The sequence below is a fragment of the Montipora foliosa genome, chromosome 13 (assembly GCF_036669935.1).
Source record: "Montipora foliosa isolate CH-2021 chromosome 13, ASM3666993v2, whole genome shotgun sequence".
In the NCBI taxonomy this organism is placed as follows: Eukaryota; Metazoa; Cnidaria; class Anthozoa; order Scleractinia; family Acroporidae; genus Montipora; species Montipora foliosa.
The window spans coordinates 12932562-12959207 of record NC_090881.1 but is presented as its reverse complement, the minus strand read 5'-3'; the positions used below and the strand labels follow the sequence as shown (position 1 = coordinate 12959207).

At 38.9% G+C, this 26646-nt stretch overlaps 1 protein-coding gene across 21 annotated transcripts in view; it reads right to left on the bottom strand.

The window, feature by feature from the left end:
• LOC137984000 (NLR family CARD domain-containing protein 3-like) overlaps nucleotides 1–26646 on the bottom strand; it is a 349493-nt gene that overhangs the window by 32427 nt on the left and 290420 nt on the right. For 10 of the 21 annotated variants that reach the window (XM_068831171.1, XM_068831169.1, XM_068831163.1 and 7 more), the window contains 5 exons: nucleotides 11214–11304; nucleotides 8573–8675; nucleotides 8171–8266; nucleotides 2567–2669; nucleotides 1460–1512 (listed from right to left, as the gene is read on the bottom strand). The gene's annotated coding sequence lies outside the window, so the exon portion shown is untranslated. Of the gene's footprint in view, nucleotides 1–1459; nucleotides 1513–2566; nucleotides 2670–5514; nucleotides 5602–8170; nucleotides 8267–8572; nucleotides 8676–11213; nucleotides 11305–11518; nucleotides 11616–13162; nucleotides 13265–13342; nucleotides 13456–26646 lie in introns of those variants that run through there. The other 11 variants (XM_068831175.1, XM_068831176.1, XM_068831173.1 and 8 more) reach the window with 9 other exon arrangements.

Here is a 26646-nt window from a genome sequence, read left to right as displayed (position 1 = left end):
TGGTCTCCTTTATGCGTTTAATTCAAATTCGGAGAAGCATCCCTGCCCCCTTCCCTTCCCCCCCACAGGCCCCCCACAGGCATTGAAGAACAACTGAACTTTGAATACGTCCTGGATATGTTACATGAGCATTATATTACGTAACAAGTAGAGTTTGGTAATGTAATTGCACAGTGCAAAAAAGCTTCGAGGTTTCTCCTTAGCAATGTTCCATTTCATTTTCTGAAAAATTTCAGCAACCGACATTACCCTGACTGACGACTTGGAAATCGCAGAAAGTATGAATTCCTATTTCTTAACTGTGTTTACGTTGGAAGATTGTGGAAATTTACGCACATACGCTGATGTTGTGGATTCTAGATTGTCAACTATCTTTTGTAATGCAAATGAGGTTTTGCACCTTTTGAGAAACCGAAATCCTTACAAGTCCCCGGGGCCTGATCACCTCCCACCAGGAGTATTAACAGAAAGCGCGATTGAAATTGCTCCGTCCTTTCGCTTGCTTTTAAATAGATCATTTCCACAATGTAGTTGGAGAAGTACCGTACGCTTGGAAAATAGCTAACATCGTTCCTGTCCACAAGAAGGGTGGAAAAGATTGCAGAGAAAACTACCGTGAAATTTCTCTCGCCTCCATCGCAGGTAATTATAAAGTTAGCGAGAAAATTGTCAACGATCGTGTAGTAAACTTCTGGCAGAACCAGAATTCTTTAACTCAAACCAATTTGGTTTCCTTGAAGAAAAACCAACCCTAACTCAGTTGCCGTGTTGTTTTAATTACTGGGATTTATCAAGAAATAAATCAAGACCTACTGATGTTATATTCTCAGATTTCTCAAAAGCGTTCGACTCCTTACCTCACGAAAGGCTGTTGCTGAAATTAAAACGCTACGGAATCGAAGGTCCACTATTCCGTTGGTTCAAATGCTTTTTGACTGACCGCAAACAACACGTTGCTTTTTGAGGAACTTTCTCATCTCGTTCTTGCGTAATGTCGGGGGTCCCACAGGGAACGATCTTGGGCCAAATTTAATTATTTTGTTTCTAATTTATGCTAATGATAATTAAATCTTCTAATATCTCCTCTTCTTTGAGAATATTTGCAGATGACACAAAAATATACAGACAGCTGTCACACAAGGGACACTGAAGCCCTACAACCTGATGTAAATCTGATGTACAATCTGATGTATCCTGGGCATCTAAATGGCAACTGCGCTATAACTCCGACATGTGCAAAGTAATACGTATAACGCACAAGCGAGATCTTTTCCTCCCCATATATTCATTGGATAGAGGCTTAAAACCGGGAAGTGCGTTAGTATGTCCTCCCAGATATGTAGAGGGGCTTGCCATGTGATTGACATAAAGGTCGATATAAAGGTAATACTGATAGTGTGTCATCACAAAAACGAGTCAAGTTGAATTGTTTCAAAATTGGTTAGGAATACCCTCTCACCTCAGCACAGACTCCCACTGACAGCGTTTTCTTGCTTTTTCTTTCTGAGTCTCCTATTATAAACAGAAGAGAGAGAGGATTACCTACAATCGTTAAGGGGGTGTCTCTTAACTACAGAAAGACAATGGTTGCTAAGGAATCTTTTTCAGTCAAGAGCCCTACAAAAACGTTGCATGGATGGTTCCCTGAACTAACTTTTCATTGGAAATGTGGCATCACTTCAATGACAAGGCACATGCGCAACTAGTCCCAGTCCTCTGCCGTATGTTTCAGTGATAAATAATTACGTCAAAACTCTCAGGAAACGAAAGGAACAGCCGGTCTTTTTTCACCTGATGGGAACCGTCCCGTCATTTTTCGTAGACTGTAGCATGGAATTTGTATTTGGCCAAAAAATGGAACGGATATTTTAAAAATTGTGTCAAAGGAGGGCCTTATGGCGTCATAATTATTTCAGAACTAGTGTTTCTTTGAAAATCCGTGCTGCAGATTTTGTGTTAGAATCTTTTCATACTGTTGCGTTGAAAATTATTTGTGAAAAACATAGTTAACTCGCTGAGTGTTTAGGCATTTTCTGATTTGGTCACGTGGTTTACCAAATATGGTAGTCGAACCGGACAAAGAAAGGCTAATTATAAAATAATTGGGATAGTACGCGCGATATTGGTCAATAGCTGTGTTAAGATTAGAATATGTAAACAATAAAACGAATTTTCATTTGTTATGTGTTGTCAGACGTGTCTTTTGATTGGCTGGTCGGAAACAAATCTTTACCATCCTTGTTGCTTTAGAACACCAAAAAATACCGTATTAAATCCTCAGCCCACGTATTCTGATTCCAGAATAGGGTCAATCGAACACACCCTAAGTACAGCTTTGTAATTATTTCTTGATGGTCGTGTGAAGGACTGCCTGCTCAATTTATGAATTCAACAGATGGTCACAGATGGCTTCCAGTGTCGGGTTTCCTTTAAGCACGGCGAAAAAAGCCCGCGTTCACATATATTTTACTTCAATTTAAACATCGGTGAAACATCCAGACGAAGCGTAATTCTTCTGACGAATCACATTCTTACCCTGTAGTAACGCAACAAACACATTCCATACCTTGTTTAGCGTCCACTACTCTGGGCTTTAACTTTGCCTTTTTCGAGGTAGAAAGTTGAATCGGTTTTCACAGTGATCAAGAGGGATTGGACAGGATCTGTTCCTGAGACACAAAGGAATTCAACATAAGATTATCTCATAACGTTGTTTGAGTATAGATTGTTTCAAGGAATAACTAAAGTAGCCTGCTATTGTCAAAACGCGTATGCGCTGTCATTGGAGTTTTAACGGTAAACGATGTTTTGTGATTCTTACCTAAAATGATACGGATAGAATACGTGCCTTATTGAGTTCAAATAGACTTAAAAGTAATTCTTCCAAAACGTAAAATTGGTTCAGTGGTTAACTCTGTTAATACACCCACAACTTTAATTTTAATCTGGGAAAAGTCACGAGATCAATTAGGAAAACATGAAGTTGTAATTTTCTTTCCCAGTCGTCACGCCTTATGTGAAATAAATTAAGCAACTAAAAACTAGTCAATACTCTGTGGTAAGAGTAGATTAAAGAGAAAAAGCAAACAGCCAATGCTTGATAAATAGATAATAATACCGGTTCGTATGACAAGGTTGGTATGTATGACTTGTAAAAGAAAAATTAATTCAGTTTGTAAGTCTCACGCAAAATTGCTCAAAAGGCTTTCATATGAATCACAGAGTCCTTACTAGCTTCGGCAAGATTATCCGACTTCTTAGACCTTCATTATAATTATCGTGTGAAGTTGTGCGGTATATTTAACTGATCAAGCTATATCGCAAGGAAGAGGCTTAAATCAAATGCCCTCTTTAAGTATTCATCGAAAGCTCAATCACGTTGACTGATTCCTTCTAATCTCAAAATCAAGATAAGTATTTGTTTTTACTTGGCTAAAAATAACATCGATCACAAACCCTGACATCAAAGCAACCAGAAGGTCCAGCTTCGTGCTGAAATGATCCCACCAGTAATAGACCGATTCGGCTAACTCAATGTTGTAGCCAGTTTTGCATTTGCATGATAATGTATCGTTCACATTTAAATGATATGGAAATACTTAGAAAAAAAAAAAACATCTTATTCCCAAGGGATTTGAATTGGGTACATCATTGAGTTCAAAGCCGAATTGGTCTTTAGACCTTACTCGCTTGTGAATTTTGTTTTCCCAGTCCAGATCATATGACGATACTAAGGAGATTTGGTCCTCCGATTTGTTCATTGAAAAGAGTGTAACTTTCTGATAAATCTAAATTTAAACTCAAATCTAATCATTTTATATTGTAATTAGTCATATTTCAACTTTGTATGTTGATAACTGTGTAATTAATTAACTAATTAACTGATTTCTTATTTTGTATGTACTTTGGGATTTTATTTAATAATATGTGCTCAAGAACAGAGACAGGACTTCTTTAAGAAAGGTGGCCCGCCCAGAATAGCTTCGCTAATTGCGGGTCGCCTAGGACTATGATCATATTGTAATGCTCATAAACAAATAAACAATGGTAATGGTAGTGCAAGCAGACATATTCATGCTTGCATGCACCCTTCTTAATGAACAGGACAAAGGATCAAGTCTCCTGAGTATTATTACATGATCTGTATTGGGAAAACAAAATGTACAAGCGCTAATAAGGTCTACTGCCGGAATGATCAGTCAACTTGTAATCTTTTATTAGACAAAAAAAGTTTTCTTTTAAGAATCGATTTTGCAAAACATTTTCAATGAAACATTAACGATAAAGAAAATACTATTATGACGTTTCGGTGCAACATTATCAAATGTAAAGGAAAGAAGACAAAAGTTCAGAGTTGGTGTACGTATTAGAGTTTAAAAAACTTCAGTTGCGAAGTAAAGGAATGAGTCCGGCTGCTTGCCCCACTACTTTGGCAATTTGCTTCTTCCTTGATTCTAAAGAATTGAATGTTTGTGAATGTTTACAATAATACCGGCACAAAAAAATTGGTTGTCAGGACAAAGAAAAAATCCATTTATATATGGGCATGGTGGCGCTTGATCAATTTGGTTTCTAGGAGCATGTTTCGGCAGGCTAATTTTATCTTTTGCTGCATTATTAGAAGCTCATTGTTGCTAATGATTTATCGAGAGTTTCTAAAAAGGCAGGAAGATATGTTTTTGAAAAACAATAAATTGAGTTCATATGACTTTCATGGAACACATTCGGATTGATCAAAAGCAAATTCTTAATCCTATTTGGGCCAACACTTATCAAGCAAAGGAAAAAAGATTGGGGATACACATCGCAAATCTACTGCGAAGCCATTGACGGATAAGCAATGTTAAACTAAACGAAACTAACCACCTTTATTTGATTGTTTTCCAGGCGGGAAGTAATGAAACTTGTCAGGCCGCTTAAATTGTTTGTATTATCAACAAAACGACACAATCTGATCATTATTCTTATCAATCTTAAAGCTCTCTACTCACAACAAGGGTTTCGAGGAGTGTCCACACTACAGGACTCTAAAAAAACACGATCCTCAGGCTTTTAAACTTGGCGCTGGATTGGACAGCTTCATTAATATATTTGATAAACTATACGCATTTTAACAAAGCGAAAAAGGTGTATCCAATACATCCACTGTCTGGGTGCCTTTGTTATTACTATGAAGGGACAGTGAATCGGCTACACTTACACTTTACCATATTATCCTTATAATCAATCGATGCGGAAAGGGACAGCATTGACTAGAATATCCCTGCATTATCATTAAAATCACAGAGAATATTAGAATATTTCATATTCCTTGTTAAGTCAGACGCATCATATTTGGGTTCTACTCGAATTATGCGGAATACTGTGATGACTGATCGACTGGTTTCCAAGGTCGACTTCTCTTTGAAACGACAAATTTTCTTTATTTCTATTGATATTGGTGAAAACTGAAGCACCGAAACAAAGTGAAATATGTGCTGACGAATCACATTCTTAACTTCAAAAATCCCATACCTTGTTTCGCGTGCACCTTTCTGACTTTTTTTCTGAAATTTTCATCCGTACATCCAGCGATCTAGAAGGATTGGACAGGATCTGTTCCTGAGACACAAGGGAATTCAACATAAGATTATCTTACAGCATTGTTTGATAATCGATTGTTTCAAGGAATAACTAAAGTAGCCTGCAAAGGACCGTGAACGCGTCTACGCTGTTATTGGAGTTTTAACCGCAAACGACGTTTTGTGATTCGTACCTAATATGATACGGATACAATACTTGCCTTATTGAGTTCAAACAGACTAAAAAGTCATTCTTCCAAAACTTAAAATTACTTCAATGGTTAACTCTGTTAATACACCCACAACTTTTAGTTTGGGAAAAGTCACGAGATCAATTATGAAAACAGGAAGTTGTAATTTTCTTTCCCAGTCGTCACGCCTTATGAGAAATACATTAAGCAACTAAAAAGTAGTCAATACTCTGTGGTAAACAGGCCAAAGTAGATTAAAGAGAAAAAGCAAACAGGCAGTGCTTGATAACTAGATAATAATACCGGTTCGTGTAACAAGGTTTGTATATCTGATATGTAAAAAAAGAATTAATTGAGTTCGTAAGTCTCACGCAAAATTGCTCAAAAGGCTTTCATATGATTCACAGAGTCCTTACCAGCTTCAAGATTATCAGATTTCCTAGACCTTCATTATAATTATCGTCTGAAGTTGTGCGGCATATTTAATCAAGCTATATCGCATGAAAGAGGTTTAAATCGAATGCCCTCTTTAAGTATTCAGCGAAAGCTCAATCACGTTCACTGATTCCTTCTAATTTCAAAATCAAGATACCGGTAAGTATTTGTTTTCACTTGGCTAAAAGTAACATCGATCCCAAACCCTGACATTAAAGCAACCAGGAGGTCCGGCTTCGTGCTGAAATTATCCCACCATTAACAGACCGATTCGGCTGACTCAATGTTGCACCCAACGGCAAATCTTTGGGCTTTGCATTTGCATGATGATGTATCGTTCACATTTCAATGACATGGACATACTTGGAACCAAACAGTTTATTCTCAAACGGTTTGAATTGGGTTCAAAGCCGAATTGGTCTTCAGACCTTATTCGCTTGTAAATCTTGTTTTCCTAATTCAGATCATAATTTTATGACGATACTCAGGAAAATTGTTCCTCCGTTTTGTTCATTAAAAAGAGTGCATGCAGACATATTCCTGCTTGCATACACCCTTTTTAATGAACAAGAAAAGCATCAAGTCTCCTGAGTAGTATCACATGATCTGTATTGGGAAAACAAAATGTACAAGCGAATAAGGACTACGGCCGGAATGATGAGTCAACTTGTAATCTTTTATGAGACAAAAACATTTTCTTACAAGAATCAATTTTGCAAAACATTTTTCAAGAAATATTAACGATTAAATTAAAACTATGATGACGTTTCGGTGCAACATTATCAAATGTAAAGGAAAGAAGACAAAAGTTCAGAGTTCGTGTACGTATTAAAGTTACAAAAATTTCAGTTGCGAAGTAGAGGAATGAGTCCGGCTGCCTGCCCGACTACTTTTGCAATTTGTTACTTACTTGATTCTAAAGAGTTGAATGATTGTGTATGTTTACAATAATACCAGTACAAAAGAACACTTTGGTTGCCATGCCAAAGAAAAGTTCATGCGTCAGAAAAGCCATTTACATATGGGCATGGTCGCGCTTGATCAATTTAGTTTCCAGGAGCATGTTTCGGCTAATTTTATCTTTTGCTGCGTTAATAGAAGCTAGTTGTTGCTAATGATTTATCGAGAGTTTCTGAAAAGGCGGGAAGATATGTTTTTGAAAAACAATAAATTGAGGTCATATGATGTTCATGGAACACATTCGAATTGATCAAAAGCAAATTCTGAATCCTATATGGGCCAACACTTATCAAGCAAAGGGAAAAAGATTGGGGATACACATCGCAAATCTACTGCGTAGCCATTGGCGGACAAGCAATGTTAAACCAAACGAAACTAACCAGCTTCGTTTGACTGGTTCCCACGGAAGTAATGAAACTTGTCAGGCCGCTTAAATTGTTTGTATTATCAACGAAACGAAACAGTCTGATCATTATTCTAATCAATTTTAGAGCTGTCTACTCACAACAGGGCTTTCGAGGAGTGTCCACTGTACAGGACTTTAAAAAAACACGATCGTCGGGCTTTTAAACTTGGCGCTGGATTGGACAGCTTCATCAATATATTTGATAAGCTATACGCATTTTAACAAAGTGAAAAAAGTGTATCCAATACATCCACTGTCTGGGTGCCTTTCTTGTTACTATGAAGAGACAGTGAATCGGCTACACTTACACGTCACCATGTTATCCTTATAATAAATCGATACAGAAAGGGACAGTATTGACTAGAATATCCCTGCACCATTATTAAAATCACAGAGAATATTAGAATACTACATATTTCTTGTTAAGTCAGTCGCATCATATTTGGGTTCCAAATTATAGGGAATACTCTGATGACTGATCGACTGGTTTTCAAGGTGGACTTCCCTTTGAAACAATAAATTTTCTTTATTTCTATTGATATTGGTGAAAAGTGAATCATCGAAACGAAGTGAGTTATGTGCTGACGAATCACATTCGTAACTCAAAAATCCCATACCTTGTTTCGCGTGCACCTTTCTGTTTTAAACCTTTTTCAAGGTAGAAATTTTCATCCGTACATCCAGCGATCTAGAAGGATTGCACAGGATCTGTTCTTGAGACAAAAAAGAATGCAAAATAAAGTTTAACGCAAAAGTCATTAAAATGTTTGCGGATGAACTGTGTGAAAGAATAAGTTAAATTAAACGAGAAGCCTGCAATTGCAAAGGACAAAAAGCATCTTCGCTGTTCTTTGGCGCTGAAACAGTAAGCGATGCAACAGATGGTCACAGATGGTTTCCAGTGTCGTTCACATATATTTTACTTCAATTCATACACCGGTGAAACATCCAAACGAAGTGTAATTCTTCTGACGAATCACATTCTTACCCTGTAGTAACGCAACAAACACATTCCATACCTTGTTTAGCGTCCACTACTCTGGGCTTTAACTTTGCATTTTTCGAGGTAGAAAGTTTAATCGGTTTTCACAGTGATCAAGAGGGATTGGACAGGATCTGTTCCTGAGACACAAAGGAATTCAACATAAGATTATCTCATAACATTTTTTGAGTATAGATTGTTTCAAGGAAGAACTAAAGTAGCCTGCTATGGACAAAACGCGTATGCGCTGTCATTGGAGTTTTAACGGTAAACGATGTTTTGTGATTCTTACCTAAAATGATACGGATAGAATACGTGCCTTATTGAGTTCAAACAGACTTAAAAGTAATTCTTCCAAAACGTAAAATTGGTTCAGTGGTTAACTCTGTTAATACACCCACAACTTTATTTTTAATCTGGGAAAAGTCACGAGATCAATTAGGAAAACATGAAGTTGTAATTTTCTTTCCCAGTCGTCACGCCTTATGTGAAATAAATTAAGCAACTAAAAACTAGTCAATACTCTGTGGTAAACGGGCAAAAGTAGATTAAAGAGAAAAAGCAAACAGGCAATGCTTGATAAATAGATAATAATACCGGTTCGTATGATAAGGTTGGTATGTATGACTTGTAAAAGAAAAATTAATTCAGTTCGTAAGTCTCACGCAAAATTGCTCAAAAGGCTTTCATATGAATCACAGAGTCATTACCAGCTTCGGCAAGATTATCCGACTTCTTAGACCTTCATTATAATTATCGTCTGAAGTTGTGCAGTATATTTAACTGATCAAGCCATATCGCAAGAAAGAGGTTTAAATCAAATGCCCTCTTTAAGTATTCATCGAAAGCTCAATCACGTTGACTGATTCCTTCTAATCTCAAAATCAAGATAAGTATTTGTTTTTACTTGGCTAAAATTAACATCTATCACAAACCCTGACATCAAAGCAACCAGGAGGTCCAGCGTCGTGCTGAAATGATCCCACCAGTAATAGACCGATTCGGCTAACTCAATGTTGTACCCAGTTTTGCATTTGCATGATAATGTATCGTTCACATTTAAATGATATGGAAATACTTGGAACAAAACATATTATTCCCAAGGGATTTGAATTGGGTACATCATTGAGTTCAAAGCCGAATTGGTCTTTAGACCTTACTCGCTTGTGAATTTTGTTTTCCCAGTCCAGATCATATGACGATACTAAGGAGATTTGGTCCTCCGAATTGTTCATTGAAAAGAGTGCAAGCAGACATATCCATGCTTGCATGCACCCTTTTTAATGAACAGGACAAAGGATCAAGTCTCCTGAGTATTATTACTAGATCTGAATTGGGAAAACAAAAGGTACAAGCGCTAATAAGGTCTACTGCCGGAATGATCAGTCAACTTGTAATCTTTTATTAGACAAAAAAAGTTTTCTTTTAAGAATCGATTTTGCAAAACATTCTTAATGAAACATTAACGATAAAGAAAATACTATTACGACGTTTCGGTGCAACATTATCAAATGTAAAGGAAAGAAGACAAAAGTTCAGAGTTGGTGTACTTATTAGAGTTTAAAAAACTTCAGTTGCGAAGTAAAGGAATGAGTCCGGCTGCTTGCCCCACTACTTTGGCAATTTGCTTCTTCCTTGATTCTAAAGAATTGAATGTTTAGGAATGTTTACAATAATACCGGCACAAAAAAATTGGTTGTCCGGACAAAGAAAAAATCCATTTATATGTGGGCATAGTTGCGCTTGATCAGTTTGGTTTCCAGGAGCATGTTTCGGCTAATTTTATCTTTTGCTGCATTATTAGAAGCGCATTGTTGCTAATGATTTATCGAGAGTTTCTAAAAAGGCAGGAAGATATGTTTTGAAAAACAATAAATTGAGTTCATATGACTTTCATGGAACACATTCGGATTGATCAAAAACAAATTCTTAATTCTATATTGGCCAACACTTATCAAGCAAAGGAAAAAAGATTGGGGATACACATCGCAAATCTACTGCGATGCCATTGGCGGACAAGCAATGTTAAACCGAACGAAACTAACCAGTTTCGTTTGACTGGTACCCACGGGAGTAATGAAACTTGTCAGGCCGCTTAACGTGTTTGAATTATCAACAAAACTACACAGTCTGATCATTATTCTAATCAATCTTTGACCTGTCTACTCACAACAGGATTTTCGAGGAGTGTCCACTGTACAGGACTCTAAAAAAACACGATCCTCTGGCTTTTAAACTTGGCGCTGGATTGGATGGCTTCATCGATATATTTGATAAAGTATACGCATTTTAACAAAGTGAAAAAAGTGTATCCAATACATCCACTGTCTGGGTGCCTTTCTTATTACTATGAAGGGACAGTGAATCGGCTACACTTACATTTCACTATGTTATCCTTATAATAAATCCATGCGGAAAGGGACAGTATTGACTAGAATATCCCTGCATCATCATTAAACTCACAGAGAATATTAGAATACTACATATTTCGTGTTAAGTCAGACGCATCATATTTGGGTTCCACTCGAATTATGCGGACTACTCTGATGACTGCTCGACTGGTTTTCAAGGTCGGCTTCCCTTTGAAACGACAAATTTTCTTTATTTCTATTGATATTGGTAAAACTGAGGCACCGAAACGAAGTGAAATATGTGCTGACGAATCACAAATCCCATACCTTGTTTCGCGTGCACCTTTCTGTTTTAAACCTTTTTCAAGGTAGAAATTTTCATCCGTACATCCAGCGATCTAGAAGGATTGGACAGGATCTGTTTTTGAGACAAAAAAGAATACAACATAAATTCTAAACGCAAAAGTCGTTAAAATGTTTGCGGATGAACTGTGTGAAAGAATAAGTTAAATTGAACGAGAAGCCTGCAATTGCAAAGGACAAAAAGCATCTCCTCTGTTCTTTGGCGCTAAAACAGTAAACGATGCTTTGTAACTCTTACATGCATAATACCATATGGATAGAATACATACATGAGTTTTGAGCAGACTTGAAACCTAAACCTTTTCCAAACTTTAAGTCACTTCAATGATTGCCTACTCTGTTACACCCACAATTAACTTATGGTCTGGGAAAAATCACGAGATAAATTAGGAAAACAGGAAGTTATAATTTTCTTCCCCAAGCGTAACGCGTTATGAGTTGCGTAACATGCTGCAGATAAACAGCAATCGAGCAGTTAGAGAAGCCAAAATCTGGTCCATTTTCTGTGGTATTAAGGGCAAGCGTGGATTAAAGAGTAAAATGCTTTCAGTAAACCACTTTCAGTCTGCGTTAGTCAAGGACAATTCTTCAAAACGTTTTCATATGGATCATATTATCCTCACCGTGCAGCATCTAAATTATCATAATTATAGTCTAAAATTGTGAAGCAAGCACTAAATCCAAGCACTAAGGCTAACATGAGCCCGCCATTATTAAAAATTTACTAAGTCATCTGGGAAGCTTTTTTATATCTGACCAAAAACACTTCTGTGCTCTCGGTTAACTGTAAGAAGTGACTTATCCAGTCCATTCAAACTCAGTTTCTGGAAAAAATCTTCCTAATGCCTGTAAAGAGAGCTTTTACTCTCTTACTGCTAAATTATGCGTTCCAGTTATCGAGTCGCTGAGAACCTCGAATGAAGAAGGATTCATTAAAGAAAAAAGGATTTCAATCAGCATGAAATTGAGTTCACACGTTTGGAGCAATCACTAATCGAAAGCAAACTCTAATTTCAACTCCACCACGCAAAAATATTGCTGCATTAGAGATGATTAGCATAAAAATCTGAGAGACACCATCGTCCTGGAACGCGAAATTTTCTTGTCCGGTTGTCGTCCGCGTCTCAAAAACGCGCGTGCTTAAGCTCCCTAATATTGCCACGTGACGAAAAGTAGTTTGTTAAACTGTCGAGCAATGTTGGCTTGAGCGATGAAACCAACCTGCTTCGTTTGATTGTTTTGCAAGAGTTCAATAACACCTCTGAGATAACTTTGTTGTTTGTTCTTATGAACAGAACGATGCACTTTGTTGATTCTTTCAAACAATCTGGTATATTTTGTCAAAGCCGCTTCATTCTGGCCAAACGCGTTTACGTAAACGACGGGAGAAATCGAATGATTGCGACGGGCCTTCGCTATAAAGGCTTGACCGTGATTCGACAAACAGTCTAGATTAGCAAACTCGTGTGACAAACGTAAAATCCACTGTTAAATTGCAACGTATGAACAAAAACGGATGACAATGAAGAAGAAGACAAACCGACTTCCGAGAGACGCAAATACCTTAGACTACTTATTCTTTCGGTTTCACTTCATTGAGCGCCTTTTAAAAATATGATTTCCATTGCGCAGCACTCAGTCTGCTTTATATAATGTTCTACGTCGACAAGAGGATCCTCCTCTTGTTTTTTTTCCACACCCTACCATGTTTAGTGCTTCAACAATACTTCAAACTTCTCAGAATACACATTAATAGGTTATAAATAACAATAAACTGAACATCGTGAACACCAGTTCTATCATCAACATACCATGATTGGTAACTTTTTCTAATCATCGATCCAAGCGACATTTAGAGCGCGAGCTTTTGTTTACGCCTAATTCTTAAACTGTCCAACAAATATCTTTCTTACCTTTTTTACAACTCTCACACCCGCAAGATTATTATGTGGATCAGTTTGCCAGAGACGCTTCGGTGCCCGAGGACACAAAGGGTTTGCTGTGGTGATAATCTTCTAATAGCGAACATAAAAATGTAAGTACTACATTATTCGTGGAATGGGACCTAGTATAGTTAAGTGAATCTCACCGACCTGTTCGTAATACTAAGTTAACGATGTACTTCTTCTAATGAAACCGCATAAAAGATGTGTAATTTAGATTTGAAGTCCTGTGTCCAAATTTCAAAATGATTGATCATTTCCTTGCCAACCAAAATAAAACAATAAAACACGATTAGCGTAAAATTACACTAATATATTCTTCTGAAGAGATCACGCAGAAGTCTATAAATATCCCAAGATCACGCCCTCTATCAAAATTTATATGTGTCACTGACAAACTACAGTAAAATTATTTAAATGGGTAGAATCTGGTGGAACTTAAGTGAATAAAAAAGCGAGAAAAACGCACAAAACTCATTTTAAATTTTAAATCAAATGAATTGTTCGCGTGTCCAGCTTGTATCACTTACACAAGCGAACGCACACAATAGGTCACGCAAACTAGCTACCAACTTGCGCAATGACTTGTTTAAGACGAGGTAGTTTTGAGAGTAAGGCGGGGTTAAGAACTCGACCGTTATAAAGGAAGGAATGTTGATTTGCTAAGAGATGCATACCTTTTTGTGCAATAAAAAAGGCAGGCTGAATAAAATTATGCGATTATTTTGAGGATTCGTATATTTATGTGCATAAAATTTTCACTTCAATGGTCCTTGATTACTTGACAAGCTACATCAGTGATTAACTTTCTTTCCATCATTCTTTTTAACCAGTAAACACTGTGCTTTTTAACTCATCATTATACTTGAGAGCGTTCAGATTGAGTTCTTAGAACTGGAGTCTAACTAGACAGAAGCTCAGAAATCATACCTAATTTTTCGGTTTCTCGTGTAATCTTTCCCTAACCGCCTTTTAACCGGTTTGACTGGTTTTTTAGGAGGTGTGTGAAGTGAAGTGAAGCTATTAATCTCTCCCCTCTGAGCTTTTCAGGACTAATTTACAATGCTTTATGGAGGACTTTAGCCAGACTGCTAATTACGCAGTTTACAATTAATTTTAGGAAATGAAAAATGCCCCCGTCCAGACGACAACACCGGGGACTATGTCCCCTACTCTTATCGAATAGTGAGTGGGTTCTTTAACGTCCCATACTATTTAATTTCCAACAAGGGCTATGAGACGGGACCTCCGGTTTGAAGTCCTTATCCGAGAAGACTTGAAAGTCTAACCATTTGCAGATGTAATTACAAAGGCAGTACTTTCTCCCTCAGTTATTTTAAGACCCTGAGTGTTGGTCCGGCCGGAATCAGACTCACGACCTCCCGCATGACAGCCCGATGCTCAACCAACTGAGCCACTGGTGTTTACGTCCATATTGTAACATTTAGTGTCACTCAGGGTTAGACATGGGATTTCATGTGCACACCGTCTGTTCTTACTACGTGACACACGTTCGTAAGAAAAGACCCACGGTCGGGAAACTGTGTGGAGGAAAATGCGTTATCCCACCCTTCCCTCACTACGATTCATATCTTTTCCCTTACAGGGCAAGACCATAGTCAAACTATCACATAGAGTGAGTCGTTAACATGAGCAATAGTTTTGACCAATACCATACCAGAAGAAAGGCCACATGGGATAAAACGACTGAGCTGCTATACCCAGCAGTAATAGAACTGAACCCCTCCCTTCAGATCTTACAGAAGTTCTATTGTGAAGCGTTACAAAACAGGGAACAATTGAATTAACTTTAATTTTTCATCGGAAACACACCGACTAGGTCAACGTTAATGTAGTATTTGCCATATTTGACTTGCCCATATATGGGCATGATCATGTGCCAGGAACGCCGCCATTGAGGACTATTAAGAGCTTATTGCCGTGTTTATTAGCTGTTGGTATAATTACATAGGTGATTAATGAAAATTCTTTGCGCTGATTGCAATTGAGGTGATTATTACGCGATAATCACCTAAGCGGTTTTTTTCTCAAAATGGCAGCAAACCGTTTTCTCGAGGTGACAGACGAAGAAGTTAATTGTTTTAAAGAAAATGCATATTTTTTCAAATTATCACCTATGTAATTAAATTAAAACAATTTTTGACGTCAGGCTTGGTGAATATCAGTGAATAAAAACCTCGACGATATTCACCTCGATCGCCTTCGGCGAATAGTTAGCTCCCCACGGACACGACAGTTGAATTATCTTCCATAGCTTAATTTTGCTTCATTGTACCTATTTTCTCCTTAAGCTGTTGCTACGAAGAGTTTAAGCCCCTCACATTAACCTTCTGGAGTCCATGTCAGTTGTCATGAGCTGGCCTTATAGTTCACGAATACAGGTGAACTGCTTTCTTGAAAGAGTTCCTTCAACTGAATCCAAAAATACACGAAACCAGAACAATTTCAGCTACTTTATCCATGACTACGTTAATCAGGCAGGGAGCACGCCGTCACTGCAGTTTACAGTACTTTACAAGTAACACTGAATGAATGTAAAAGGATTAAGTCTGCTACCAAGTTTTACTCATTTTTCCCCACGGTTTTCAACAAACAGCTCTGCTACGATCTTGATAAGCTTGCATTAGTCGCGGGGCCTTTCCGCCTCCTCCTCCTGAAACATTTTCAAACCAGTTTCCCATTTCCGTTTCTACCGTCTGGAAGCGACAACTTGGAAGCAACAACTCGGCAGCGACAACTTGGAAGCGACAACCTGGAAGGTGGAGGGAGAGGGGGGACAACGTAACATGAAAATATCAAAAGGATACAAAACTGCGATAGTACTCCCCCAACGACTAGCACTGCTTTCAGTGAGAGTCCGACAAGACAGCCCCCCTTTTAGGTTTAACGCAGCAACATGGAAGCGACAACGTGTGACCCTTACCAGCTTCCGTAATAGAGAGGTTAAGCATGGCGTTTACGCCAAACGGGAAACTTCGGAGTGAAATTAGGGTTTTGCCAAAAATGCAAGAACCCTGCTCGATATTAGCTCATTTCAGTCCTTTTAGCACCAGATATTACGCAACATCTCAAAGGAACGAGACAAGTTAAAAAGAGGGAATTTTCACGCTTTAAATGTTAAGCAGGAGCCTACCGTTTTCCGTTTGCCGTAAACCTCTCTGATATTTGTACTCGGAAACCGTTCATCCCAGTTTATTTTAAGGATAATTCGCCCACACTGTATGACGTGAACGAGATGGAATAATCGCGAAGAATTACGAAAGAATAGAGTTATAATTTGAGGTGACGTTTTCGTCGACGCCACCGTCTTAGATCTTAAGGGCCATAGGGAGTTTAAGCAAAGACGACGGCCACTGCAACGACAACGCCACAAAGAAATAGTAGTATCATTGGCTGAGAAAGAACAAATAATCGTGCTGTACGTGCAGCACGAATTTCCGTGAATTTCTAATTTACCAAATTTTAGGTTTTGCCGACAACGTGAGCATACAGCAATGCAAAATTCATTATCTATCTTTACTTTAAAACCGTTCGCACCCATCCAGTTACAGGATAGTTCGCCCGTATTGTACAATGTGAACAAGGTGGAATAATCGCGAAATACTTGCGATAGCACTAAGTTACATTTTATCGTGGCGTTTTCGTATAACGTTGCCGTTGTCCTTTCTTGAACTCAATAACATTATTGTTTATATAATAATTCAAGGTATTCTCACATTTTGATTTGTTGTTGCCTATGATCTATTACAGGACAGACGCACGATTGACGGCTATCGCCTCGTGTGCCACGAATTTGTTCTTACCACATTTTGACGTCATCTGTGATCTGTTACTGAAAAGACGCAAGGCAACATGGAGTCTATATGTTAAACACAGCTTTGCGGCTGAGGGCTAGAAGAGACCCCAGTAACTTGAACAATACATTGGCCATATCGTTGATTAGTATGTTTGTTTCCCATTGAAGACTAGCACCATGGACCAACTGGGGCTTGGTGCCCCACAGCAAGCCCACGAGAGGGGCAAAATGTGTTATTGGAAGTTTGTTCTGGGTTGTGATTAATTCTATATGATTTACCCACAGATTCTGATCTACCGAGTTTGTCATGTTACCTTGAGAGGTTTTTGACTGGTGTTTTCCTTTGTACAAACAGCAACGTGGCAACTGCTGACCTTCTGCCAATGCAAAATTATAGGACTTTGTGGAGCTTACGGGCCTGGTGTTTCGAAGAAAGGTAACTTAATGTGGTAATGAATGTTGTTTTGTGCTGTTAAATACATGATATTACATGACCGTTGGGGGGTAGGTGGGGGGGGGTACGAATTTTTGTCATTGAGCCGTGATGCGCTCACTATCAGCACGACAATATCCTCGCGCTTACAATGAAGTGTTTAGCCCTAAAACAACATGTTTTATCCATCTTCAAAATTGTCAGCAACTGTTAAAACAAGGATGCTGTGTAACATGAAACAAGATATAAAAGTTGTGAAAAAAACTCACGAAAATGTGAAATTGAGCCATAAAAATGTTAATGGACCAGAGTGGAGAACAATATTATATAACAGCATAAACGTATCTTACAATGAAGGAGAAGCACGCTTACATTGGCTAGTCGACTTAGTTACCATGATAACACCAATATTCTTACATGGGAAGACAAAAGTGATGTCGTCATCCCGCGTGGTGAAGATATGATTTTGTTTTGTTATTTATAAAAAGGACAATTCTACTATTTCATCAATATCTACAGACAATATACTTGGTTCTAAAAGAAAGACATATCTCGCTCGCAGTCATTTGGTTGTTGTTCAGGTTTTTTTTCTTTATGGCAGATCGAGGGGACAATACATTTATTATTTGGAGGAAGTAATGACTTGGTGGTAATTTCGAGATGCGCGACATGGAAAAATCCGTGTTTTGGTCACAATTCCCTCAGCACTAGATTTGAAATTAATCATCATTCATATCGACTGTTTCTCTGTCTACCAGGCAGTGCGGCCAAGTGATTAGTGAGGGCACTTGCCTTGAGATCCAAAATTCCGAGTTTAAAGACCCGTTCTGACCACTCGTTTAATTTGATACTGGTAGTCCCTGGTACAACTTCTCCGCTGGACTGGTAAATTGCCAACTGAGTTGCCCCTTGCTTCTGCGTTGAGATTTTTAATTAACGACTGTTGTTGTTCTGTTCTGTCGTTTTATTGGCCCTCGTCAATTAGTGGGGAGCTTTAGCAACAACGACGGCAACGGCAACGAGAACGTCATTTACAAATCATGGCAGTCATTTCTCGACTACTCGAAACTTTTTAATATGACAAAGGTGTGGACCGTTATGAGAGCGCTTAATTTTGGGGAGAAAATAAATTTATCTCCCAAATGCTAACGTTCTCCATAAACTCTCAAACGTGGCTATTTCACGTTGTTGTTTTGCCGAGACGGCAAAGAAATAGACAAAAGTGAAAAACGCACGTGCAGGGCGTGCGAAGCCATTGTTTATATGCAAATATGCAAATTTGTGACGTTCTTGTTGCCGTCGCCGTTGTATTTGCTAGAGCTCCCTAGTATTCAACAGCAACCGAACCGAAGTAACATGTTCTGCCTTTGAATTACTTTGCTGTGGGAACGTGTACTAATGAAAGAAGAAATCCTTACTCACCAGCAGGTTCCACCATTTTTGTGTGTTTCCTGACAGACACACATAACGTGGGCTGTCTTCGACGGTTTAATGTTTACCAGATGTCTATAATATCGGTTTAACAGCTCGTTTGAGCTATCTTGTACAGAATTACAAGGGCGAACTTCTAAAGTAATTACTCTTAGTTTGACAAGGGCTTCCGTGTTAATCAAATGATCTGCCAACTGGTTAACAGTGAATGTAAAGTATCGTGGAATCTGGGTTTTAGATTCCCGAGTCCAGATTGCTCATTCTAGATTCCAGGTTAATTTTTTTGCGGTTTATGGGGTTTCGTGTTTCCTGAGTCTCGTAGAATTCACCGATCACACAAGAAGGTCGCGGGTTCGAACCCTGGCCGGATCAACACTCAGGATTTTAAAATAACTGAGCAGAAAGTGCTGCCTTTGTAACTACATCTGGTAATGGTTAGACATTTGAGTCTTCTCGTATAGGGGCTATAAACCGTAGGCCCTGCCTCAAAATTATATTTTATGTTCATAAGTGCCCTGTGGAAAGTTATAGAACCCACACACTACAGTAAACTCCCGCATATAAGAACAAGTGGATTAAGAATATCAGGATGAAATTTGGCCAATAAAGCACCATATAAATAAGAACAAATTCACCCTGATAAAACATGTTCTTAATACAAAGGGAAAGGGTATTAGGATAAGGAAACAATACAATACAGTAACTTATAAAACTATAAAAGTTATAAAACTATAAAATGTATTACAAATAGCACTGTATGTTAATTAAACCTCTAGTGATAATAAATTTGAAGTATTTCTAAACCCAATTTTAAGAACACTTTAAGAGCACTTTCAGGCTGATTTCTCACTAAGCACCCCTCAAATAAGCACACGATCAGCCTTAAACCTGAAAGAAGTGTTCTTATATGCGGGTGTTTACTGTATTCGAAAAGAGTAGGGGATGGTGTCCCCGGTGCTGTGGCTGTCCTGTTCTCTCCAGCAGAAGTAGGTGGCTTGGCAGTGATGTCCCAAAAAGGCTTACCGTGTATGAGGCCACCTAAGCATAAATAGCCAAGTCGAAAAGGGACTTTGCCGGGTGCTGGAACATGTATTTGGCCTCCAATGTCAGTTCTAGACCTCAAATTACCTTCAACTTGAAATGCCAAAACAGACCATTAATTAATCAAAGACAGCATTTCCATTGTATCAATTATTTATTCCAACCTTTTATTAGCGTGGAGTTTTATTTATTATCTTTTTAGGCATTAAATTCACGGAGAAAGATTGTTAAATGGATGGAGTTGAGCTTAAGCAAAGTTACCTAGTCCACATTACTGAAGTCGCTATCACTCCCCGACCCTGAAAAATAACAAATAGTGATTCTGCAAATTCTTTTTGTGAATGAGTGCTAGTTGACGTGTGTGCCCGTTGAAAGAGAGCCTAGTTTGCTTAACGGCCGTAAATGGCAGAAGAGTTTTGTTATATCTCCAAATTCGGCTGCATTCTTGGTCCGAAATATCCAAATAAGTGTCCACATAAACCTTCTTGGTACTTTCTTTTGTAATTTTACAGATCAGATTGGGCTGGTTTTGCTTCTGGGGTTTCCACTGGGTAAGCTGGCCGGCAGACTGGTAAGGCAACCTAGCCCAGTGTGCCAAGATCGAGCTAACTGGTCGCACAAATTAAACATAAGCTTAATTCCGTGGCAAGTGGGCCTTGCATGTTAGTGGAGATCTTGGTATAGTGATGCAGGACCGCAGAAAGCCGAGATGATGTTCTCCTAGTAATTAAATTTACTGGACTGGCCTAGTTGGACCGCAAAAGAAAGTAACGTCCATTGAGTTGCATTTATTTTCTTTTATCTATCTTGAAAACATGCTAAAATTCAGGTTTTCAAAACAAATGGAGCACACTTACACAAATGTCTTTTCGGGACCAAAATAGTCTCGGCATTCTTTAATCTCCCAACTCTCCAACGACCTGTTTTTCAAAGGTTCCCAGTGTATTTTAAAAACAAAGAACTTTAACTCTCCAGGTCACTAACATTGTTTACATGGAGAGAATTTAGCACTTCACATTACCCTCAAATAGTTAATTAATATTTTAAAAAATACAAGCACACTTTTGAATTTTCGGAACATGTTTCGATGTGTCAAACATCATCTTCAGCCATAGTGAGTGTAACATTAAAATTTTTACTAGATAATTCGTATACATATATATATATATATATAACTATCAATACAATGATTCTTTGTAGATTAAGAGGGAATTTCCACTAAAATCGAGCAAAAGGTGGCACATGATGAAAAATCAAAATTCTTCATATTTCATACAAAGATAGCCTATCATACGGTAAGAAACGTGGTGTGATTTTTTTCTTGAGAGATTTATTTTAATTCCCGAAAATGACGAAATTCTGTTCGGCCCCCGCGATCAGAGAAAACGCCGCCATTTTAGCGTAAGATGCGAAATTCAAATCAATCCCCATTTTCAGTTCGCATCGCTTTTAACCTCACATTTGTGCCCAGAAACTTCTTAAATACGTGTCAACGAGTAATTCGAGCCTAAACATTCACTTCTGTGTCGAAACAGAAATTCAGGGAAAGCCGTGAAAAATTAGCAAAATTTTGCGTGGTCGAGATTCCCGGCTCCGTGCATTTTTTCAGAAGGAAATATCCATTCCCGGTAAAATAGCAAATCGCCCGAAATTTTTAGATTTAGTTAATAGAAACGTTGGTCTTAATCCGGATATAAAAATTAGTGCCGGGATTTTTATCACGGCAAAGTATCAACACTCTCAAAATCGGCAAAATCGATCTGTCCACACGCGTAAACAACAAAAGACTTGCACAGCAGGAAACGTTTGAACAGTTGTCGCTGAAAATGTCGCATAAGCACAAAGTTGCAGCCTACCTCGATGATAGTTCCCTGCGATGAGATTTCTTTTTGTCTTGTATTGGGTAAGCGATACCGGAGAGAAGTGGAAATTTCAGAATATGATGAGGTTAATAAACAGCCAACTGTTCTGGGTAGGATCGTAACAACTTCCTGTGCATTACTGAAATAACGACATCACTTTCTTGGTTTTCTTCTTTTAATCCAAACGTAATAGTATCAGGGATAAAATATTACCGAAATGTTGTTAAAACGTAGTGTGAATTAATGAGAGTTAATTTCATTCTAAAATATATACAGTGAGAAACGAGGCGGGTGGTCAAGGAAATTTCAAATTTGGCTTTGATTGACAGGACTAGCTTTCATTGACAGCCGCAAAAAAAAGCTTGTCCAGAGCACCTCTGCTGTTACGTTTCTGAAGCGATTGCCAGGACAGCTATTGCTGCCCTTTCGTCATGGAAAGTAAATGTTCTTTCTTTAAGTTAGTTGGAGGTGTTTGCGATTATGACAAGCGATATCCCAGTGGTGATACCGTGCCCCTATCATCGTGTGACAGAGGTATTGGCAAATATGTAAGGAGTGTTGGAATAAGTGATATTTCCTCCGAGATTGAACTTATTCTCGCTCGTGCTTCCACGTTTTCCTTTCCAAGTAAAATTTCTGCATGGACAGTCTGTCCAGCGCATCGCTCTAACTTGGGAACTGGTTGGCGAAGGGGAGCAAATCGATGTCGTGTCCAGCTGGGCTTGCTAAGCATACCAACAAAAGGAAGGCTGATCGTGGTTTTGGCAAGAAGGAGTCCAAGGAAATTCTCCGTTACACAGGGGTCTTTGTTCCCGCAGGATCTGGTATGTAATCAATTATGTTACTCCGAAGTTAAGCCGCGTGCGCTCCGTAGACTGTGCGTGTGAGTACAATCGGAATCAGAAGTTGCAAATATAACATATATGTTCACTCATCCGGATTGTAATTGGCAAATTCATTGCTATGACTAGAGCTGTCACTGAGTGGTTAAGAGATGCTCTGGGGTCCATCAACAGGAGATGACTTCTGAGGCAGAGTTTGCAATGTTATGGAACCATTTTGTGCACTGTTGGAAATCTGACAAACGTTCTCATAGTGAATGTAAAAATTTACAAAACAGATTTACAGAGGATGGTGCGTGCCTCACTGAATAATTATATGTCGTCTTATCTGTAGGTATTTGTAGAGATTGCAGAGAGATGCTTGCAGCTAGCTTACTTGGCGAGACTAGCATAGCAACCCCTTCAAGCGTAACAAAAGAAAGTCTCACACACAGTTTTGCAGAAATGTCGTTGGTAAGTCTGTACTTTTGGTCAAGAGATCCTAATTTTGTGAGGTTCCTGCGCATACTTTGGCCATGTCTTGGGAAAGTGTGTGTGGCTTTGGTGGCTTTACTAAAAGACATTGAAGGATTTTATTTTAATTGGAATGACTGGCGCCAAGGGAATGGTGACGTGTGTAAGGCCAAAGACCAAAAAAATTCAATTAAGGAGGCTCCCTAGAGTTTTATGGCTGCGCGCAAGCTGGGCACTGGTATGGCGCGTAAATCCTGAATCGTGTATGTTCTTCCAATCTTTATGACGGCAGCGTGACCAAATCTGTAAAATTAACTGCTAATTTTCTCGCATTCCCTTGGGTAAAATTTGTTTTAAATTGGGCTCAGTTCTAACCACATACAGTTCCTATCAACTACCCTACATTTGTTAAAATCTGTCTGAATATAGTAAAGGAAAAGACAGATTACAGAATATTGGCAAAAGCGTCTCAGCGACCTTGACTTTTTACCGCTTCAAAATGTCAGGCAATATCGTTTCCATAATGTGGCAAAGAACAAGAAAATTCGCCGAAGAAAACTATAAATATTAAGGAATTTAGACAAAAAATAGGAGTATATCTGCCTGTCATTAGATGTGATGTTGCCATGACAACCCAAAAAATAACCCATATTATATCGGTACCCATACTGGTAAATCTCTACAGGGAAACCTTCAAGAGAAATTAACTAGGTTTCTTTCCTGTAATGACGGTATTCACAAATACTCTAGGGAGCCACCTTAAATACATCATGGCAAAAAGCCCGAAAGGATCCTATGGCCTACGTGCGGCAAAACGCTACCTTAAAAGTGATTACAGGGTAAGTTTTCTCATTCATCATTTAGATCGCACTAATGAGAAACCGCTGTAAACGGAGATGCTATCACGAGCAGTGGTTTACATTTATACGCTGCTTCAAAAGCTTAACTTATATCCACCCCAAGTTCTCAAAAATTAGAGGTTCCTGTTAACTAAAATGTGTCGCTGGTGAAGCATGCAAACGTTTTATCATACTTTTCTGGCATATAGAAACTTGTAGCTTTGAATCAATGAAAAAAACAAAAACAAAACAAAACAAAAACAATAAAAGAAGTGAATTAACAAATACATCGCGCAGGTTGATGTTGAGGAATTCGTAGGTTTTGTGCTATCCATTGATTTAAGAATAGAGCATGTATAATTTCATTTTCGGTTTTTTAATCCTTAAACAGTAAGAGAACTGAGAAGTCTTGTTTTCAATTGCAGGTGCATGTTTGTGAGAGTTCAACTGTGGCAGATCGTTGCAGGATGTTTGCATTGAGTGATAGCAAAGATCCTGCTTTTTATGATGACTGCAAACACAGCCACGACGACTGTTGCGATCGCTGCGAGTTGTTAGCATCAACAATGGATGATGAAATAGACAACAGACTCATTAAAAATGAAAGCAATTTATCAGATGACGATTGTGAAGAAATGCGTTTCTTAGTAAAACAGGCAAAAGCTCAAATAGTATCGTGGAAGGCACATATTTTACGCTCAATCCACCAAGATTCAGCAAGGATTAACTTCCTGGAATCACTAAACGAATCCTCTGTCCTTGTCATCCAGGACTGGGCCATGAAGTATTTGCCACGGAAGTACCGCGAGAGCCAGACAGACTAGTTTGGAAAACGAGGAATTCCTTGACATATCAGTGTTGCGTTTACGAGAGTAGATGGCGAAATACAGATGCTGACATTCTGCCATATTTTTAAGGCCTGCAGTCAGGATAGCAAATGTCGTTCTCGCAGTAATGGCAGACATGATCCAGCAGCTGAAATCCATCATGTCAAGCTCGACAACCGTCTACTATCGGCAAGACAATGCTGGCTGCTATCACTGCGGGCACGTCATTATTAGCTCAAGCAAATTAGGCCAAAAGGAGGGCATCGTACTCAAGAGGCTTGACTTTTCAGATCCACAGGGAGAAAAGGGAGCGTGTGACCGCAAGGCAGCGACCATCAAGTCTCACATGAGAGTCTTCCTAAATTCAGGAAATGACATCGAGACACCAGAACAGATGTTCAAAGCCATGGTATCTTTCGGTGGAGTGCCTTCACTTAATGTCACGCTTTGTGAACCGTTTACAAGCGTGGAAACTCCAGCATTCAAGATAGATGGTGTAAGCCTTTTATCCAACATAGAATATTCAGCTGAGGGGATTCGCGTGTGGAGGGCGTACGGAATCGGTCCGGGTAAGATCGTGTATCAACAGCAGTCTTCTGGACTAGGTTCAGGCGCTTTACCGGCCCTTGTGGTAGCCCAAGTACACCGAAGTAATTTTTCATCGATAAAAGGGCGAACTGCTTCCGCGAAGCCCTCAGGGGATGAAAAAGAATCCACAGGCTCGGGAGGGGAAGATGCTTCGACTAGCCTTTTTGCTTGTCCGGAGAACGGATGTATAAAGAGGTTCATTAGGCATTCCTCAGTGCTTCGTCACTTGGACTATGGTAGGCACCAATATACCCTTGAGCATGAAACCTTATACGAAAAAGCTGCTGTCCAATATGCAGAACAACTGGAAGGACAAGGAGCCACTATGGTACCCGTCGTTAAGTGTCCCTACCAAACACGCAAGTGCACGAAATCTGGATATCGGCTGGGCGCTGAAGGTAACTGGACCTCGACGTACTAGGTTCACTGTTGCACAACGGTCATATCTTACCAAAAAGTTCAAACTCGGAGAAATGACAGAGTAAAAAGCTAATCCGGCATCAGTGGCTCGATCTATGATGCATGCAAAAGATATCAATGGTACCAGGATGTTCCAGTGACGACTTCCTGACAGCCAATCAAATAGGAGGATTCTTTTCACGTCTTGCGTCCAAGAAAACTCTCCCTGACGAAGAAGCTAAAATCGAGGTGATGGAAGCTGCTAGATATGAAGCTGACATTGATACCATGATATCCCAAGTGGTTGACGATCTCACACCAAGGCACCCGATTGTGTTTGACTCTTTCAACCTTTGCGAACTGTCCTCTAAAGGGAAACTAAACACCCTTGCAATCCCACTCCTAAGAGAGATGTGTTGTCACTTTGGTATAGCTGTTGACGACATCAAGGTTAGGCGCCGGAAACCGTACATCGAAAAATTAAAAACGCTCAGTGATAAGTGTACTTGTAAGCAGCTATGATTAAAGTAGTATGTATTGGATTAAGTAAATTATATCCAAACCAGAATTCGACATTTCCTTTTCAAAGTTCTGGTCAAGTTTTCGTTTCTTTGCTGCCCGTAATTCTGTATTATTTCACAATGCAATGTATGATAAGGAATTCAAGATAACATTTGCTAATTGTTTTCACAATACGCAGTTCTGTATACGAGTTTAAAAAACGCGACATTGGACTTTCATACTTGCGATTTGGTGGGGTTTAAAATCCTTAAAATTGCCAAAAACCGTAACATCGCCTGGATTAATGGGATAGCATTTTGTTCTGCGCAGTCTTATGACTGCTCTCTTTGAACGTTTTATGTTGTGCGTGCAATATAGTTAGTGGCACTTTTTGACAACTTTTTCCCCAAATTTCCCGTTG